Source organism: Vigna unguiculata, chromosome 8, assembly GCF_037176805.1.
Source record: "Vigna unguiculata cultivar grain cowpea cultivar isolate G323 ecotype 2 chromosome 8, ASM3717680v1, whole genome shotgun sequence".
NCBI classification, from domain to species: domain Eukaryota; kingdom Viridiplantae; phylum Streptophyta; class Magnoliopsida; order Fabales; family Fabaceae; genus Vigna; species Vigna unguiculata.
This window is the reverse complement of record NC_140799.1, coordinates 28,234,959-28,249,534: the sequence shown is the minus strand read 5'-3', so window position 1 is coordinate 28,249,534 and position 14,576 is coordinate 28,234,959. Positions and strand designations below refer to the sequence as shown.

The following is a 14,576-nucleotide window of genomic DNA, read 5'->3' as shown; positions in this document are numbered from 1 at the left end:
GATAATTTTGTTTCGTTGATTTTGTTTAAATTTCATTCATAATTAAGATAACTGTAACGTCCTATTTAATTATTAGACGAAATTAAAAAAAACGTCACGCGATAAAAGTATAGCAGCGTAGTCTTGGGGTCCTCAATACAACCCCTACAACATGGGCACACCACGATGCCAACATAAACCATATACAATCCTAACAAAGAGTGTAGAGTGAGAAAGCATAAAACGATACAAGGGCCGTAGCCCTAAAGAAATCGTGAATAGAACAACTCCAGCCCAGATGGCTAGGCAGCGGACTTGCCATTCCCTTGTTGACCACGAGAACTTCGCCCATCTGCTCCCATCAATTAAATTGATGATCATCGCAAGAAGAACAACTACATACAATACAACCATGCAACAAAACGGGTAAGCTAGAGCCAACACATATTCATCATACAGTCAAATACATTATCATCATCCCATATCCATATAACAACCAAGCATGTTATGACTCTTCATTCAATACACTAAGACTCGACTCCTCCGGATACGTATAACTTAGTCGGATTCAGCGGATGCTTGCACTTATGGTGGATACCTCTGCTCGACTTTGAGCTGCTCATCTCCGAGCTATGTATTACAAGTGTTACGATGAATCAAATCTCCCTCACCACAAGGTTAGCCCTTAATGAATTTCAGGCCTCCTACTACTCTCACCATAGGAGTCAGTCCGCTCTAAGTGAGACTAACTGGCCCCTTAGAGTGTCAGGATGCAGTCCTTACCTTGAATCCTTACCTAGTTATACAGATGGGGCACCATCATGGACACCCACTAACAGGGGCTATGGAATTACGTCCCGATCACTGAAGCGCAGCCCTGGAGGTCTCACCTAGAAACCCCAAGGAATTACACGCTGACACAGACTAACACTCATAAATCAACAAGGAAAAATAATCACATACAGTATGCAAGGAAGATTTATACCGACATCCATAGACAACTCCCGTATCTCACATGTCAAATCAGTACCAGCTCGTATTACCAACCTTGAGGAAACATCTCCCCTCATGTCAATGTCTTGCCACAAAATTACCAACCACCAAGGTTCATCGTTATTCATACCCGATTTGTGATCGCATACAAATCTAACCACTCATGTAATATTCACGTAAGGTCATGTCACTCTTACCCGTCATAACATATGAATTCCCTCCCCCTCATCATATATATACATGCACATTCAACCCATCAAAACAGATCATCCAAAATAAACACACGTCCCAAACGAAGGGGAATTTAATACGAAGCCCTAAATAGACATAATGCCAAGAAAAAATACATACAAGCTAGAAAGGGCACTTACCCTAGCAGAGTGTTTTGTGAGGGAAAGGAGAGTGACGACTGCTGGATTTTCTGCAAGAGTGCAAAGTGAGGGTTAGGACATTCTGAAAGGGTTTTATCAATTGGGCCAACCCTAGGTCCAAACATAAGAGGGCAGCCCTTAACTTTAGGACAGAAATGACTAGCCAACTTTGATGACCTTATAATAACCGTAATATATGAGATTAACGTAATTATCACTAATATTACAAAACAAACAAAAGCTAAAATGTTTGGATTTTAAATTTAAAAAAACTAACATTAATTTGTCTTCTAATAAATCAAATAATAATCATTAAAATTCAAATATATCACTATTGATACATACCTATGTAATTTACATAGAAACGACAACAAGTTACGAATAGCGTCTAACCACTTTCCACTAAAATTTTAAATTTTTACATCAGTTTAATGTTATTTAGAGGCGGTTTGAATTGCTACTATTCCTTTTTCCATCATTTAATTAGCCGACATAGGATTTAGAATTACAAAAACATTATAACATTAATTTATTATAATTCACAGAATAATTATCTCTAAAATTATTAAAGTTGGATTTAAATTTTTTAAAAAATATATTTAATATTTAGTGACAATTATAATTGTCAATAAATTAAAAAATTTAGTGACAGTTTTAGCCGTTATTAAATGATTTTTTAAATAATGTATTAAATACTTAGTTATAAGGACGGTAAGTTCAAAAACTTTAAAAATTTAGTGACAGTTATGACTGTCACTAAAATCATAATTCTTTTAATAGGAGGGGTTCACCACACATTGCTTTTTCCATTTATTACTATTGTTTGGTAAAGCCCATGAATGAAAGCTTTCTACATGAAATATGATATATATATATATATATATATATATATATATATATATATATATATATATATATATATATATATATATATATATATATATATATATATATATATATATATATATATATATATATATATATATATATATATATATATATATATATATATATATATATATTATAGTAAAATAAAATTCACATAAATAAAAAACTATAACATGTTCTTTGTGTTTTCTACTTCATTTCCTTGGTAAGCAAGTTCATATTTTCAATCATTTAAGTTCCTCTATTGACTAAGGTTAGGTTTTCTCATTCATGTTGGGCCATTTGCAGAAAATTGTATATAGATAGTTAACTTCTGTTTTCAAAATTCACTTGACTTCAATTCTTTTAAATGCTAAAGGGATATCAAGCACTGGTTTAAGAAATCTTTCTGCAGAACCAAGTCTCCATAGGTCATCATCGTAATTTTTAAGTTTTATTTCCTCCTCCTTTGTTAGAGCTATATTCGCTAGAGTCTCCAATAACTCATTTACAAGGAGTTCATAGTTCAGAAAAAATAATAATTTAAAATTATCTTTTATTTCTAATTTGATACATATTTCCACTAAACCAAACGGTGAATGGGAAATGGAATCACCAACCATTATTAATGCATCGTATATTTGGTGCATTAGAAGTTGAAGCCTACTAAACTCTCCCTCTCCTGCTTGGTTTCAACACTGCAACTATCCTTAGAAACAGTGCCAGCAATTATATTTGGTGGCCAATACCGAAATATTGATATGCCTATGATGTTCTTCGATGACAGGGGACCCCTAACAAAAATCACATTCCATTCACAATATAATTATCAAACATGGAATAGCATAAATAATCAACTATATTAAAAGAAATCATTATCACACGTAGGAATCATAGCTGTTATTGCGATTGTTCTCTTGTACACGCTACAAAAGCAAACAAATTATTAGATTAAAATCAGTGCACAATGCTTCAAATAATTCAAGGTTAATGTAAATTCAAACAAGAGTCCAGGACCCATCCTAATAAATTTTGGATTAGTTCACCCAGTTGAATACAAAATAAGTCAGGATACTTCAATATCAATAGAGGAAGGGAAGACAACAGAACCAAAATATTAAAAGATATAAGTTACCGTGGGTTTCATCTCATATGCAGGTTGTTCAAGAATCTAGTCTTCATTCCTCTCAACCACATTAACTGCAGTATCCAGCACCCCAAGAATCTGGCTTACATTATAAATGACAACTAAATGTTATTGAACCTGACTTTGAAGTTCCAATTACATGTAATAGTCAGTAGCCACTATCTAACAAACCAAACTCCTGAACAATTAGAAAAGAATAAGCTTCCCTTTAAACTAATGTCAATATAGTGAAAAATTGGCCTAGTCTTTGGCTCAATCTATTTATACCAACAAGAGACTCAAAACGGTGTGGTTTCTTTAATATATATATATATATATATATATATATATATATATATATATATATATATATATATATATATATATATATATATATATATATAAAGGGGCCTCATTGAGGTTAATAGTGATGGTGGTGGTGATTTTGGATAAAGGAGTACCTGATGGAGGAGAAAGATGAGGGGAGAATGGGCCAGTAACATGGGTTAGTGTGGCTGTGCTCACTGTTTGGTCATCATGGTTGGCCGCAACATGAGGAGACACACCTATATTTGGCCACACAAAGGTTCCCTGAGGCTTTCAAATTTGAAAACTACTTTTCAGCCTTTCAATCTTTGTTGTCTGGATCTTTGCTGCACTGTTGTTTTTCTGCATCTGTGTATCCGCTGAGTTTGTTGCTTTGTTCTTGTAGCTTTTCTTTTCCTTCCTTGTCTCCCCTCCTATCATAGGAGTCCTATGTTTACTAATGTTGGTCCTAGAAAATAGGCTTGGGGTGTTTCGGATTCTGACATTTTTTGTTCCTCCACCATTGCTGGTTTTAGCATTCTAATTTTCGCTTGCATCAAGGATTCCATCATTTATCACTTCTCAATATTGTATTCCCTTTTATCTAGCTAGCATTGGTTATCATTTCTCAATAATTAATCCGGGTGAAAAGGACAGGGAAACAAATAATAACAAACTAACAAGCATGATTTTGTACACTTTTGTTGTCTGTCGTCTGTCTATGATACTCAAAACCGGTAGATTTTAAGGAAAAGAAACCAATCATTAGCAACATTCCTTGCTATCAAAATCATTCAAACTATGGCCTCTAAATAATATGAAAAGGGTAATGATTACATTACCTCCATACAACTAAGATGAAAAGGGCTTCTCTGTCATCTTTTCCTCCAATGAATATCACTGCCTGCCACATTTACTGTTGTTTCACATCTTGTTATACCTTCAACTGATCTAAGGCCTCTATCTACTAGAATCCCAACAGAACAAGAGGCACTTCTCAGAATCTGTTCAACAAAAAATTGTGTTTGACTGCTATTGAAAAAGTTAAGAGTAAATTACAATGAACGCCTTCTGAGATTTTATCAAATTATACTTACAATCTTGTTTTTTCACTATTACAATAGTGTTCTTTATCAAGGGATGTAAGTCTAATGTCTTTAAATTTAAGGGTCAGGAACTATGCCAGATTTAAGACTATCTACTCAATTCTGCTCCACTAGACTCACTGTAACTTTTTTTTTGTCAATACACCACTCTACTTAATTCTGCAATTGGTACAAATAATTCCAACTTTATACCAACTTTTCGCCACCTACCCACCCATCATCCTAAATCAATCTACAATTAAATCGCCAATCTCTTTTCTTTTTCCACCTATCTACTGTTCTTTACTAATTATTATCCTTCCTACAAAACAAACCAAAGTTAATATATATATATATATATATATATATATATATATATATATATATATATATATATGTAGTGTACCTTAATATTTAATATGAATTGAAATTACAATGTACTTCAATTATACAAAGGAAGGAATTTTATTGGTCCACACGCTTGATACTAACATCGTCATACTATATCCAACTTCTTGAAGCACCAGAGGGCTTTTGAATATTACTATGTCACTTGCACATGGTTTTCTAAAATAGTAAGAAACCTGAGAGCATAACTTACAGTTGAGATGCATCATAGCAGAAGGTAAATTCAAGATCAAGAATTGAAGGAGGAGAAATTACATAACACAACTAACTTGGATAGGTTTACATTCACAGGTCCAGGTCCACAAATAGGTCCAATCTAACACAAAGATTGTGAATAATACATAATATAAAATCTTGAATCAATACCAACAAGCAAAGATTTTATCACCAGAACACATAAATCAAAGTTAAGGTTAAAAAAATTGAAATTAGATTTAGAACAAGCTAAAACTAAAAATAACCTAAGAAGAAAAAAATACAACTACCATAAAAAAGAAAAAACACTTACCACGAAGACTTTTATGAGGAAGAAATGATTCCTACCGAGAACGACTTCAGTCGTGAAAAGAGATAATGTCTCGAAGAGAATGAATGTTACAGTGAAAATATGAGAAACAGAAACTGTGAGAAGCTTATAATGATAGAAGCATCTCGCTTGCGCTTGCGATTCGAAGAGACATAGTTAGAGTGAAAGGAGCTCGAGGGAAAAATAAGCTAAAATAAGGAAATTAGTGATTTCTTTTACGGTCAGTTTTAAACTGACTGTAGATATAAAAAGTTATAATGTGAATTTAAAAATTTTAATACGATATCGTCGGTTTTCTTAACCGCAGGGAAATAAATGTCGTTCCTAATAGATTGTTGCACTATCCCAATGTAACAAAAAAACATTTATCCGTTATTCATTTTATTATTCGTTGAATATTCAATTAAAAATAAGTTTAAATATAATTACATATATATTAAATAAAATATAAATTTAATTTAATTTTAATTTGATTTAATCTAATAAAATATAAATTAAATTGATATTTTAATTAAATTTAACTTATTAAAATTTAAATAAAATTTTAAGTTTTTTTTGTACGAATGTAGATACAGATATTATGATACCAACACCTAACACCTGATTCGTTAATAAGAATATTAAAATACTTGTTATTTATTATTTGCAGATATTAACTATCCACCATAAATTTTATCTATGCATCTCGCAAATACAAGTATTTTTATCATCCTTAAATCTATATATCTATATGAGTATACAAATTTACAAAAGTGTAAATGATTAAAATTTTTAATACTTTTAAATTACTAATTCTACCCATTGTTTTCAATTTCAAAAATGCATTATAAGAATTTTTGGAAGTTTAAAATTTTAAAAAACAATTATAAAACCATTAAATTTGTTAAAATTAATTTTATATTAATTACTTTGCTCAACCCCTCCTTCATAATATTTTTTATATAAAAAAATCTCTTAATTTAAGCGAAAGGTCATTGTAAATGAGAAAATTTATTTTTATTGAATTTATATTAAGATTGAATTATGGGCACAATCCTAAACAGAGAAGAAAAAAAAAGATCAAAAACAATTTTCACATAGGCTATGCTATGTTTAATCACTACAAATGTAATATTTTATAGTGGAATATACATACAGCAGCAATTATACAAAACTGATCTTATGTTTTTAAGAAATTTAAATTTATATTATATATACTAACATAAACACATATGAAAATTTTTAAATATAAATAATATTATATTAGTAGATAAAGATATTATAATATTATTAAAATAATATATAAAATAAATTTATATTTACTAAAAATAAAGTGAAACAAATGAAAAAAATAGAGAATAATTAGTAATGAATAAAAAACAAAAAAAAACATGAATAGTTTTATAGAATATAAAAATAGTTGTTAATTTTTTAAAAAATATAAATAATTATATTTTAAAGAATAAATTAAAAATAATTAATTGTGGATATAAAAGAGTAAATTGTCTTTATATATAATTTGCATAAACATAGATGTAATATCGTATTTATGTGTATGCATTTTTAAAATATATGTGATATTATATTAGTAGATGATTATATTATTATGTTATTAAGTTAATATATAGAATAAAATTAATTTTAAAATAAAGTGAAATATAACCTAAAAGAAGAGAAAATAATAATAGATAAATAAGAAAAAGAAAAAAAAAAGCAAATATGGACAGTTTTATAAAAAAAAAAATTGTAAAAGTAATGGATCCATTTTCAAAATTTTAATAAATAATTATATTTTAAAAGGTAAAATTGAAATTTTGAAATATGGACACAAAACAGAAAATTTTCTTTATATATTGTATATTATCTATAGTTATAAAATAGAATATATAAAATAAATTTATATTTATTAAAAATAAAGTAAAATAAATGAAAAAAAGAGAAAATAATTGTTAAATTAATAATAAATAAAAAAATTTGTTAAAAAAATTTTATAAAATATATATAAAAATAATCGTTAGTATTTAAAAAATAAATAAATAATTATATTATTTTTTAAACGATAAATTAAGAAGAACTAACTGTTTACACAAAATAAATTTGAGACATTTAATTGATACTTTTCTCTTTTCTTTTACTTTTTTTTTTTCTTCCCGTGCTCCTTCGTTTTCTCACCTTCACATGGCACTGAAGAACTCTATGTTATTTTTGCAAAAGAGCTCATTCTCTGATATTCATGGATGCTATATTCTCCTCTCCACGTTGAAGTCATATTTTCTTCTCTCTTGAGCCATTCTTTTCTCCTTGAAAATTCTTTTGGAAGTGTTTTTTCTACATGATAGTGGTTTTTTTTTTCTCCAGAAGGTTATTTTCCCTAACTTCAATTTCTGTGTTCTGCTGATTTGATGGATTTATCATTTTGGTAATTTCTCGCATTGATTTGTATGCAGTGGATGAGATTGAATATCTTCTTCTTAACCATTTCGCATGCCAACACAACTACGGTTTCTAAAGGGTGATGACTGTCAGTTTTCATAAGTATGGAGACCTGTTCTTCCCAAGTACTGGTGATGCTAAGGTGTTTTTCTTTATTCTCTTTGTATCTTTGGTTATGCCAATCAGTCTATTCTATCACAACCTTATAATTACATTAATGTCAATATTCTCCATGTAGTAATATGCTGAATGAAATGCGCTATGTTGTCTGAGAAGTTTTCTAAATACTCTATATAGATTGGAATGATTTGAATTAATTTTATCATATTAAAGGAATTAGGAGAAAGAGAAGCAAAGTTTTATGCCATAAATGTCCCATTGAAGTATGAATAGATGACCTTAGCTTCACACGACTTTTCAAGACTGTTAGTTCATTTTATTTTTCTTTTCTTTTTCTACCAACCTTCAACCTAAATTATTCATTGCATTATTTCTGTTTGGTGGTCATTTTTCTGAACTTTTTTAAATACTCATGCCATAGATTATTTCCAAAGTAGTTGAAACATATCAACTTGGTGCAGATTCACTTGCTGGAGATCGCTTTGGTCGCTTCAATCTCTCTATTGATGGTGCTTAACCTGTAAATTTCCTATTCTGATAAAAATATCACCATTCAATGTTAGGGATAAAGTCAGGTTGTTCTTGTTTATGTTCTCAGTTTGTCTTCTTAAATATTGGTCTTTATTGCTTAGTGGATGTTATAGCTTGATTAAAAAATTTAATTTTTGATGTTTCTTTAATAGGTCACTTCGAATGTGTTAGCTTCGCAAAAATATTCAATTTGCCATTTGCTGGTGAGTTTATATCAGTTTGTGTTTGCTTTCCATTCACATGTGTTATGGATGATTTTACAATAATGGACATTTGTTACATGTCACTCAAGGATGCCCCTCATGGTCCCTGCATTATGCTTTACTCTCATGAAACACCCATGATCATAACAGGCGGGTACCAAAGCCATAAACAAGTAAGAAAGCTTTATCAAAATTGGTATCACTGGTGCAGAAAGAGATTTGGAAGACGGTTAAAAAGAGCTTTCGAAGACGGTTTTGAGACCATCATTATTCATGTTGTTTCCATAAGTTCAAAATTTTGATGACGGCGCTACTCGTCATGATAACTTGCCTTTTTAATGACGAGTAAGAAAAAACATCCGTCGTTGTTATTTAATTTGATTTGGAAAACGAGTAGAAACGACGTTTCTCTGTAATGAACCGTCATCTTAGGTGTTTCTTTTAATTTTTAGAAAATATTGGACAAATGACATGTTTTGTGCATAACCGTTGTCAAAATGTGTTGGTTTTTAAATAGGTTTATTTGTTTATAATTTACCCCCTTATAATCAAACAAGCAGCCAACCAATAATCTAAAGATAAAACTTAGTAAAACAGTAGTAAATTTATACAAAGTCAAAAAATGAAACTAAATTTCCATAAACTAGTTTTATCATCTATACTAAGGTGTTATGCATGTTTATGAAATATTTGGCCAAGTTGTTCTAACGTATACCATTGCTTTTAGGACCAATTGTTCTTGGTTATTAAAATTTGCAACATATATAAATTGAAGTTGACATAATTAACAGTGTTCATTAATAATATGTGATTGTTATTGTCGTAACTGAAATTGCGCTAGGACGACGAACAAAAAAAGAAATGAGTTAGAAAAGAAGAGATTTGGAGTCGCTATCATAGTTATTTTTGAAAAATTATGGAAAATCATAAAGATAAAACAAGCCTGCGAAAAACTAGATTTTCGAGTCCAGGAGTCGGTTACGCGTAGGGAAGACGTTAACATCCTACAACATCCACTCGAGAGCGATACCTTTAATTAAACATGCAAAGTTGATGTGATTTTCAAAATGTTAATTTTCCCCAAAAATAATAAGAAATAATACTAAAAATAAACAATTTTTTTGGACCCGACAAGGATTGACCTTGGTTATCATTCAAGATATTTAGAAAGTAATTGAGAAAATGATTTGATTTTTTTAGAGGTGAACCTGATAAAGACTGACTTTGCTCCTATGTATTACACAATAGAGAATCAAGGATCATGTAGTTCCTAAAAAGAGATTTGCTTTTGAAAATGTTGATATTTTTATATTTTTAAATTTTATATATTTTTTGGTGTTTTTGAATTACTTGAAAATAGGTGTCACATGACGCGAATGGCCGGACAAACACAAAAAAATTGAAAGAGGAAATTATTTTTGATATTTTTGAAAATGAATGTCACACGGTGCGAGTGACCGGACAAACACAATAAAGTGAAAGAGAACATTTGTTAGATTTTTTCTATTTCTGTAATTTTATAATTTTGAAATATTTTTATTTTTTAAAAAAGAAAAATAAATAAATAAATAAATAAAAAGATGAAATTTAATTAAAAAGGATAAAAGTGAAAAACATAAGTATGAAGGTGATTGAGTAATGTGTGAGGTGCATGAAGTAAATCAGGGATGTACAGAAAGGGTGGGAGTGAAGGTGATTGAGTAATGTGCGAGGTGCATGAAGTAAATCAGGGATGTACAGAAAGAGTGGAGATAGTAAACATGGTGGTGCAAAAAGTAATAATTGTAGGTGTGTATAACAAAACATGGACTGCAATCAATAACATTAACACAAGTCCAAAACAAAAACAAACACATGGGGTATAGACACTAAAATAGGGGTGCATCAAGTAAAGAAAAAAAAGGCAAGTCCAAATCAAACAAACACTAACTAACAAATGTGGAGTGTGTGTAGCGGTGCAGGATTAACAATTATGGAAGTGTACGAAGTAAATGACAGAAAAAAAGAAAAAAAAAAACACAATCAATTCTACAAAGTAATGGGGTTGCATAGATTAACAAGAGGGCTGCACGGAGTAAAGACTTGCCCAGACCAAATCTCCTTATTCTCTGAAGACCAAAACCCTAAGACCTCTCCATTCATCTTGGGAGCTTTTCCCTCCACCTCCAATATTTTTTGTGTACCTCCAAAAAGGTTCTTAATTCATGTTTTGCCCTCACAGTAAAAAGTAAAGATTAAGGAGTAAATTTTCTCTCTCTTATATTTATTCCAGAAGCCCACCTCCTGCACCCACAATATTTTGTAAACAACGGAAGTGGACTTCCGTAAATTCAAATTTTTCTCTGAAACTGGTCAATACGGATGTCGACATCCGGTTTGCACATATGAGTTGCGGATGTCGACATTCGGTTCATTAGTTTTGAGTGTTGGGGATTACGGATGTCAAGTGATATGTTACGGATGCCGACATCCGGTTTATGCTTTTGAATTGCTGATGTCGACATCCGCTTCCCTTTTATCCAATCGCTTTTCATATATTTTTTGAAATGATCTATTACAGATGTCCACATCCGTTTAAGACAATTGTATTGCGGATGTGGACATTCAATTATGATCACTGGTTGAGATTTTATTCCTATGCCAACATACTGCATTCGAATAAATTAATTTCCTGTAATTATATTTTAGCAACACAAAAGTAAGACATATAAAATTATGCAATTATCAAAAACAAAAATTAGAAAAGTATTAAAAAACTAACATGTGCACTTTCGGTTTCTTTTTATTTGTAAGAGATGTTTTTTCATTTTTATTTTGTGAAAGTTTAATATTTAATTAACATTTTTTATATATTTTTTCTATTTTTTGGTATGTTTTTAACATAATGATTTATTAATTATTATAATTGTTTAATAAGTGTGTTAAAAAAATAAAAAACCAAATTTTTGAAAAATCTATCAGATGTGGACATCCGAATTTTGCTTGAACACATGTGAATCGAATGTCGACATCTGTAACCCAATATCCTCTTACGGATGTAGACATTCGTAATGGTGTTCATCCAAAAAATTGAAATTTGTAATGGTGGACATTCGTAATGGTACACACACGAATATGAACGTTCGTTTTATAATGAAATAATTCCCATTATTGAACAATTTGAGAAATAAAGACATCCTCCATCCCTATGATCCTCATGCACTATCTATTCCATAAAATACATTTTTCCCTGTTTTTACGAATTTATAAGTATTTAAAATCTATAAACTTTTTAAAAGTGCTTAAACAAAAAGAATCAAATAATATTTACATAAGGTTTTGACTAATATATACTATCATTCAATACAAAGATCATATTTTAATTTACAAAACTAATTTTATAATAATTAACCTTTAAATTCGCACTAAAAAATATTTAACTTGTTGACTACCAGAGTTTTTCCACTAACCATAAGCGAAAATTAATTTTTGTACAAAACATGATTAGACACATGTGGACAATTTTTTAAGAATTTATAACTCAATAATTACAAAAGTAAATGTGGACAAAAGAAAAAAGAAAGAAAAAGAAAAGAAGAAAAGAAAAACACTTTGATTAGGCCTGGCCTCACTCCTATAAAATACAAACGCAAATCTTGATTTTCTCTTCACTTTCTTTGTGCATTTCATAGTTATAGTAGATACCAGACACTTCTTCCCAGAGATTAAATTTTTCTCTTTTTCTCACACTTCTTTATCATGAACGTCAACAACCAACTCTTTCTTCTTCTCATTCTTTCTTCCACATCCATAATAGAAAATTTTGATGTATGAAAACTCAAAAAAAAAAGGATGTCGACATCCGTAACAATCCTATTATTTAGCCACATCCATAATGACAACTCAAAAAATGTGCACCGGATGTCGACATTCGTAATGCACTTGTCTGAACCGCATGTCAACATCCGTAATAATCCCATAAACCAGCAACATTCATAATAAAACACAAAAAAATGTGAATTGGATGTTGACATCCGCAATGCAATTGTCTAAACCAAATGTCGACATCCGTAATTGTACGAAACCAAAATTAAATATGTACACCAGATGTCGACATCCGCAATTCAATCGGATGTCGACATCCATAATGATATTTCTTTGGAAAGAAATGTGTTAAGGAAGTCCATTTCCGCTATTTCAAATAACATATTCAAATAGCGTCTTATTTACAAATCATTAAGGAGGCTCCCACTGGTGTGATTGCTGCTATGCCATTTAATTAGACGAAGAGAAGAGAGAAAATGAAAATGGCGGATCTGGGAGAGAAAAGGAGCTACTGATGCACAAAAGGGGATAAGTTCAAAATTCGGGGGTGCATGGGCTGCTGTATTAAATACAAGAGAATTTTTTTTTTACTTTTAAGTTTTTTACTATAAAGCACTAAGTAAGAATTAAATCAGCTTTTGGGTACAGGAAAATTCATTTGGGGTGCAGGGAGAAGTCCCATTGATCTTTCTTTCCCTGGCCAATCATCTCCAACGCACAACACAACAACTCCTAGCTTTGGGTCAATCACCTACGCAACCTGAAACGCTAGCGACGACGGCGGCCACCGTCGCAAGTGCTGCTGGCGGTGATACCATCATCCGCTTCACCTCACGTGAAGCACTTTCGTAGCAACGCCCACAACGTCTTCTTCGTGCGAAATCTGGATGGGGACATGGCAACCACACTACCTTCACTGTTTGCCAGGCGACCTGGAGCAGACAATGTTGCTTCTTTTCCTTCTTGCACGAGCCACCGTTGCTGGGTTCACCACTGTGCGCGGCCACACTCCTATACTCGAACTCCGACTCGACATCACTCACTCTAATACCAAATCTCGTGGTTGTCACGACCAAGACCGTCACGGTTCGAGACTCCGACTCGTCGACGATGGTTTTGTCTCTTTCTCACTGCTTTCTGTTTCTGATTTGAATGGATGGGGATGAATGATTGTGTAACACGCGATTGATGGAGGTAATGGAGAGCCCAATGGAATGAGATAATATGATTATGTGAATGAAGTGGGTTGGGGGAAGGTGAACGAGGGTTCTCTGTTTTGGTTATTTTGGTGCCGGTAGAAGATGAAGATGGTGATGGGTTGTTTCTGTGTTGTTGGTTTGGTGTTCGTGTTGAGTGTAGTGGGAAGGTGGTGATAATTGGAGGAATTAGTGTTTGGAGATTATGTGTTATGGTGTTGAAATGAGTTTGAATCGTGGAGATGGAAAATGGTGTGGTATGCTTCGTTTGAAATGATGGGTGGCATAAAGTTAGTGAATTTTGTGAAGAATGGTGAACTTGGGGTAGAAAAATGAACCCGATATGTGTTGAGCTTTGGGTTGATCTCGGTGAAGTGGTGGATGGAACTGGTTTGGGGTTATGCGTGCACAGGTGAAGGAGAATGGAATGGTGAGAGTGCATTTCTGGTTGGTTTTCTTGTATTATGAGACCATGAAAGGGAAGAGTGAAGTACGGGTGAATTGTGGGATGAAGGTCATGTTTAAACGTCTTCTGTTTCCCAGCACTCAAGTAAAAACAATATTTGAGCAATAGTGCATCACCGGTTTGGATCATGAGCCAAATAGACAAAGAGATAATGCGGGAAACGCACACACATACATCATATCA

General features: G+C 31.6%; 2 long non-coding RNA genes across 8 annotated transcripts; one reads left to right on the top strand and one right to left on the bottom strand.

The window, feature by feature from the left end:
• Positions 1 to 42: 42 nt before the first annotated feature.
• LOC146884323 (uncharacterized) lies at positions 43 to 5,872 on the bottom strand. Of its 7 annotated transcripts, XR_014984200.1 has the most exons (5): positions 5,644 to 5,868; positions 5,391 to 5,451; positions 2,831 to 4,646; positions 1,344 to 1,393; positions 43 to 374 (listed from the first exon to the last, which is right to left on the bottom strand). It is a non-coding gene; the product is annotated as an uncharacterized LOC146884323 (long non-coding RNA). The 7 variants fall into 7 exon arrangements; XR_014984196.1 differs by having other exon boundaries at positions 2,831 to 5,451; positions 5,644 to 5,872; XR_014984195.1 differs by lacking the exon at positions 5,391 to 5,451 and having other exon boundaries at positions 5,644 to 5,867.
• Positions 5,873 to 7,809: 1,937 nt separating this feature from the next.
• On the top strand, positions 7,810 to 9,406 carry LOC146884322 (uncharacterized). Its single transcript, XR_014983992.1, has 5 exons — positions 7,810 to 8,001; positions 8,088 to 8,215; positions 8,655 to 8,768; positions 8,877 to 8,927; positions 9,017 to 9,406. It is a non-coding gene; the product is annotated as an uncharacterized LOC146884322 (long non-coding RNA).
• The last annotated feature ends 5,170 nt before the right edge of the window (positions 9,407 to 14,576 follow it).